A 7,171-nucleotide genomic window follows, 5' to 3' on the forward strand; every position below is an offset into this window, starting at 1 on the left:
CTGATTTTCTGCCTAACAAACTCAACCCATTTGCCGTGTCAAAAGCTATCTATGGGATCTGTGGGGAGGTGAAAAATGTCACCCGTCTCCGTAATGGTTCACTGTTAGTTGAGTGCGCACGGAGACAGCAATCTCTAAATCTTATGTCTGTTAAAACATTTGCCAATATAGAAGTTGCCGTGTCCGTGCACAAAACTCTTAATTCGTGCCGTGGTATCATACGTGACAGGGCACGCTCTCTGTATGATATGAGTGAAGAGGATATTGCAGCTGAGCTTGAAGATCAGGGGGTTACAGCAGTGAAACGTTTCACCATTAAAAAGGATGGAATTGTAACTAAAACAAATATATATCTTCTAACATTTGCCAGACCTTCTTTACCACAGTCAATTAAGGCAGGATATCTTAACATCGGGGTGGATGTGTATTGTCCCCAATCCACTCCGGTGTTATAAATGTCAACAGTTTGGTCATGGGACTTACTCATGTCGTAATCCTGCAGTATGTTATCGCTGTGGCGATCCTCATGATGGCACAGGTTGCGAGAATGATCTCAAGTGTGTTAACTGCAAAGAGACTCATGCTGCTTCTTCAAGGTCATGCCCTATATATCAAAGGGAATCGAAGATAATGAAAATAAAATGTGAAAAAAATCTCTCTTATTTTGAAGCCAAAAAACTTTTCACCACTCAGTCCTCAACCCCATCAAATATAACATATTCTGCTGCAGTTACCCGTTCTGTAGCAATGTCCTCAGCTGCATGTCAAACTGACTTGACCTGGGTCAAATCAGAAAAATCTGTGTTTTCATCTAACAAACCTGCTTCTGAACCGAAAGAATCTACTGCCCCAGTCACTCAAATAACGTCTGAGTCTCAGACAGAAATTCAGTCTGAGTCATCACAATTGACTGCTTCGCCACTAGCCACATCACAACCACCCACTATTCCAGTGAAAAAGCAGAAAGGTAAAAAATTACATATGACAGAAACACATGTTGTTCCTCTACAAAATACTTTTGGGCCTCTAGACATGGAGGTGACCCCATACTCACAGGACGAGCGGAGGTGCTTACCCCCGTCACGTTCTCGCGAAAGATCGCCCATTGAGCCACCATGACTCAGCTGGCCAATATAATTCAATGGAACTGCAGAGGGATTAAAAATAACTTTAACGAGTTACAGTTACTCGTACAAGATCATCAACCGTCGGCATTCTGTATCCAAGAGACATATCTTAAAGATACAGATAATTTTAAATTGAGACAGTATGATGCTTACCATTCTTTTTCTCCTCAGAGGGATCGTGCAACTGGAGGAGCTTCTATTTTAGTACATCACAACGTCATCCATAGCCCTGTCGCTCTAAATACACCATTGCAAACTGTAGCTGTTCGTATTACTTTGCACATGGCGCTGACATTGTGCAGTTTGTACATACCGCCCTCTTCAAATATTCACAAATCAGATCTTCAAAATTTATATGATCAACTCCCGAAGCCATGTTTAATCACGGGCGATCTTAACGGACACAACCCACTTTGGGGAAGTGTCAACACAAATAGGAAGGGTAAATCATCGAGGATTTCATATCTGATAATAACTTATGTATTTTCAATGACGATTCAGCTACTTACCTACATCCAGCTACGGGAACATATTCTTCCCTGGATATATCATTTGCCGACTCAAATTTGTGTAATGAATTCGAATGGGAGGTGCATGATGACCTGTGTGGGAGTGATCACTTCCCAACTATTCTTAAAGGCATTATCCCTGGGGATGATCCACCCTTATCCAGACGGAACTTCAAGAAGGCTGACTGGTCCTTATATAAAACACTTTGTATTGATCATTTAAAACCTGATGTTTTTGTAAACAGCGAAGATCCTATACAGCTGTTTTCAGATATAATCAATAACATTGCTGACCAAACTATCCCCAAGTCCTCTGCAATTCCACATGTTCGCAAACCATGGTTTACTAATGACTGTTAACAGGCCAGAAAGAGTAGGAGGAAAGCGGAAAAGTATTTTCGCCGCCACCCTACAGTACATAATTTAGATAGAGTAAAAATTTTAAATGCCAAGGCTCGACGCACTTTTAAACAGAGTAAACGCCTGTCTTTGAGGAACTATGTCTCCAAAATTAATTCCCGTACACCCATGTCTAAGGTGTGGAATATGATACAAAGAATTACGGGCAAAGGTTCCAGATCTACTGTTCATCATCTGAAGGATGGTGACCGGGTATTAACTGATAAATCTGATATTGCCAACAAGCTTGGTGAAACTCTCGCCAAACATTCTTCTTCGTCCAATTACGTACCTGAATTTAAACACTACCAGAAACAGCAGGAGAAGAAGAGAATAAATTTTACCTCAGACAATGGCGAAGACTATAATGAATTATTTTCATTACATGAGCTACACACTGCCCTTGAGCAAGCTCATGATACAGCGTCAGGAGCTGACTATATTCACTATCAGCTCCTGAAACATTTGCCCAAATCATGTTTGGAAACAATGCTCAATATTTTTGATTCAATATGGACTTAGGGAAAATTCCCGTCTTCTTGGCGTAATGCTATTGTAGATCCTATTCCAAAACCTGGCCGGGATCATACTGATCCGTCGAATTACAGACCAAGTTCTTAAACGAGTTGTGTCTGTAAAACCATGGAGCGTATGGTAAACAGTCGATTAACATGGTTTCTTGAAACTAACAACCTTATCACAAATATTCAGTGTGGTTTCAGGAAGAATCGTAGTACCATTGATCATTTGGTACGTTTAGAATCCTTTGTAAAAAATGCATTTATCAATAAGCAACATGCTGTACCGATCTTTTTTTGATCTCGAGAAAGCATACGATACCACCTGGAAGCATGGCATTTTAAAGGATTTACATGGTTTCGGTTTAAGGGGTCGTTTACCTCTGTTTATATCGCAATTTTTACAAGGCAGGCAATTTCAAGTCCGAGTAGGTTCTACCCTGTCTGATCATTACAATCAGCATCAGGGTGTTCCGCAAGGCAGCATTTTGTCTGTGACCTTATTTAGTATCAAGATCAACAGTTTATCCAAGGTTTTAAACGATTCAATAGATGGATCACTTTTCGTGGATGATTTTAATATTTCCTGTCGCGGTAAGAATATGCATACTATTGAACGGCAACTGCAATTATGTTTAAACAAAATAAATAAATGGTGTCTTGAGAATGGTTTTAAATTTTCTAAGACAAAAACTAATTGCTTCCATTTCTGCCGTAAGTATAAACCACATAAGGACCCAGAATTATTTTTAAATGGCACTCCTATCAAAGTCGTTAAGGAGGCCAAGTTCTTAGGTTTGATTTTCGACTCTCATTTAACTTTTCTTCCGCATATCAAATACTTGAAAACTAAATGCCTGAAGGCACTTGATCTATTGAAAGTTGTGTCAAATTCAAAATGGGGAGGGGATCAAGCTACTCTCCTGCACCTATACCGTGCACTTGTCCGTTCGAAGCTTGATTATGGCTCCATCATTTATGGTGGAGCCTGTAAAAGCAATCTAAAACTCCTTGATTCTATCCACCACCAAGGTCTGAGACTTTGTCTTTGGTCGTTCCGAACTTCTCCTATTGACAGTCTCTATGTCGAAGCCGATGAACCATCTCTTACACAGCGCCGTATCAAATTAGCTCTACAATATATTACAAAACTATACTCTAACGAATCCAACCCTGCTTTTAACTGTGTTTTCGATCCTCTTTATGAGCATTTATACATCAAAAAGTCTTCTCTTGTTCCACCTTTTGGGCACAGAATTAAACCATTCATTTCTGCTGCCGGCATTGAGCTGAAAAGTATAGCGCCTTCTCGTCTTCTCCTCCTTGGCAATTAGTGAGGCCACAAGTTGACCTCACATTAACAAAGTTTAAAAAATCAGACACAAACGAATTACAATATAAACAAGAGTTTATGCAATTAAAAAATAATTATAGTACATACAAATCCTTATTTACAGATGGTTCCAAGGATGGTTGCACAGTTGCTTGTGCCACTGTCATTGGATCCAGAACAATATCTTCTCGATTACCTGATAACAGCTCCATTTTCACTGCAGAAGCTAACGCAATATTAACGGCTCTTCAATATATTCAAAGACATCCTAATCATGTACAGTATATAATTTTTTCTGATTCTCTTTCTTGCCTTCAGGCTATTAAAAATTTGTCTTGTAAACATCCACTTTTAATTGACATAATTGAATTGTATAATGATCTTACAACTGGCAGTGCGACATCTTTTGTTGGTTACCCAGCCATGTCGGTATTTCTGGGAATGCAATGGCCGATCTTGCTGCTAAGGCTGCACTCAACAAATCTGTGACACCACGACTTATTCCATGCAGTGACTATAAAGCTAGCATTAGAACTTACATTCGTGATCTGATGCAAAAGAAGTGGGACACCCAAGTTGGAATAAATAAATTACATGCCATAAAACCTTATATTGGTTACACTCACTTGGGCTGTCAGTCCAGATTTGAAGAGGTCGCATTGGCCATACGCGTTACACCCACAGTTATTTACTAAAAGGTGATGATCCTCCGTTTTGTATCCCTTGTGATGAGAGAACCACGGTCAAGCATATCCTGCTTGACTGTTGAATTCTCCATCATAAGGGATAACTATATATTTCAATGTCAAAACAATGAAGGATCTTTTTAGCACAGTTAGTACTCATTTAATTCTTGGATTTTTAAAAGAAATTGATTTTCTTATTGAATTGTAATTGATATGTTCTGTAGATAGTTGTATTTTAATGATTGGTAGTTTAAATTAGTAACTTAGATTGTTAGTGGCTGTACCCTCAACGGGGGTTGAAGTATTGTAAAATTATTGTCCTCCTGAGAGTGTACGTAAGTCCAATACTCTCATAGTCAATTTAAATCTACTACTAGTTTTTAATCGTAGAATATTTGTTGTTTTTAAGTCATGGCTAAATTTCAGGATAATCGCCAATAGCTGAAGGGGTGGTGTAAATCCAGCTAGGTTTCATGCAGGTAGCAGAAGTAATGTAAGTCCCCATGGACCTTAGTATGGTGATCTACTTCAGTTGTTGGCGATCTATAGCCCCGGTTTTATGTTGTATTGTCTTCTTTAAATCCAATGTTTTAACTTTCAATGCTAGTTTTATGTTCTGTGATACTCTAGTGTTTTTACTGTCCTTCGCTGACAGGTTTTACTTTTTCTCTTTTCTCATCCTAACATTACTATAACTTATTTTGTTCTCGTCACGATATGGCTGCAATATTGCCGATGTGACGTTAAATGTTAACTCACTCACTCACTCACTCTATAAAATACTGAGCCCACTGAAAGCAGTAATCGCACTCTATTTTCGTTCTTAAACGTCACAAACCAAGTGCCATTCGCCTTTGGTTTCCATATTGAAAGAATTGGTTGCATGTTGAATAATATCAAACACATTTTCCCTGTCAAAATTTCTAATTGCAGATTTCATACGAACCGTCTGATGTATCGTCCTCCGATCCAGGAAACGGGTCGGCACAGCAGGTTCCACAACTGCAGCATGATAGGCCATGGTCCTTAAGAACAATGGGGGTAGACCCAGAGGTCACATGAAATATGACAATTTTTGTGAAGGCAACAAAATGTTAAAATAACCTTATTTATTCCTTTGAATACACAGAGTGCAGGCGCTAAAACGTCGGGGCGACGTAGGAAAAGCATCCTGCAGCTAGCGCCATGAGCCGGTGGATTGGCGCTTAATTAACGAGGCGCGGGGACACAGCACTTGGAGGAGTTTGTGCAGTCACCCCCAGACAAGCGTAAACAAACAGTGCAACTGACCGCGTGGACTAAATCCACTAAACTTAAATACAGTGCAAGTATCAAAACAATGGTAGGATACGTGAACTTTAGTCACAAATGTTGTTTTATTTAAAAAATATAATGAAAGTTAAAGACATTTTGAAATTTCAATGTAAACTGATCCAGGGGAAACGCGCCGAAGTTTCTGGTATCTCCTTACCACTTGAAAACACTTACTAGGGGTTAGCTGGCTCTTAAGACGTGTGTTATCGGGCAGAATGTGGTTGTGAGGGTGTGAGAATCTACGACGTTATTACCGGCGTGCGACACCATGGCCAACGTCCTTGGATACTGGGACAGACAAACTGCAAGTGGAAAATAAATCACTTTGAGGAACTTCCCGGGGCTTGGTTTGGTCGGAGTACAATGTGGTTGAGTGGATGGGTCCATTTCTTCAGTTTGGAAGTGGTTGCATGGTGCCTCCAGTGAAACGGACGCGCGAAAAGGTAGGCAAAGTGAGATTAAAAAAGGGAAATGATATGTGGAAAAGAGAGGGCTAAGTTAAGCGTTCTATTTTTTGAATTGTATTATGAGTGGTGAGCCATTCCCGGAGGTACTGCAATACCGGGTCAACCCGTGATGAGGGCGGAGCAAGCTCCGTGGCACCTCATCCCGTTGCAAAAATCAGTTTAATATCGATGTCTCCAATAGGACACGTATCAGATATTAAGCTGATAAGAACAGATACTTTTTTTTTCTTTTTGATAAAATTTAATGCATATAACAAATTTACAAGCTCGGCCTAAAAGTATATCACAAAAAAGAAGTTTTGCCCTGCAGCGCTAACAACTAAAGAACTAAAAGAGGAAATTGCCAAACCTGGCTACATGCAATACACATTCACACTATATACATCAAATGAAGATAGATCTAGATGAAACACACGTAAATGAAGCATACATAATATATATTAACAAACGAGAAATACAAACAAACATGCCATATTCTAACTGACAACCAATCAAACCATATATATATATAAAGAATCATCAACATGCACATACTATATACATCACACTATACAAACAATATACATGCACAACATCACTATGTAAAATGCTACACATGCCAAAACCTGGCTACATGCACAATACATATTTACAATATAAAGATCAAATGAAGTATGAACTGAATGAAGCGAGCATAAATGAAGCATTCGAAAAGGAAACAAGGGTAAATGAAGCGTACGTAAACCAATAAACTCAAATGAAGCGTACATAATATATAGATAGATTCACAAACTTTTATGCCACATTATGGCTACAAAGTGTCAGTCAGTTAGAGCAAA

General features: G+C 39.2%; 1 non-coding gene across 1 annotated transcript; it reads right to left on the reverse strand.

The window, feature by feature from the left end:
- Nucleotides 1–6,414: 6,414 nt before the first annotated feature.
- Nucleotides 6,415–6,598, reverse strand: LOC137274904 (U2 spliceosomal RNA). The gene has a single exon (XR_010956256.1). It is a non-coding gene; the product is annotated as a U2 spliceosomal RNA (small nuclear RNA).
- Nucleotides 6,599–7,171: the final 573 nt, after the last annotated feature.

Source organism: Haliotis asinina, chromosome 2, assembly GCF_037392515.1.
Source record: "Haliotis asinina isolate JCU_RB_2024 chromosome 2, JCU_Hal_asi_v2, whole genome shotgun sequence".
Classification (NCBI taxonomy): Eukaryota; Metazoa; Mollusca; class Gastropoda; order Lepetellida; family Haliotidae; genus Haliotis; species Haliotis asinina.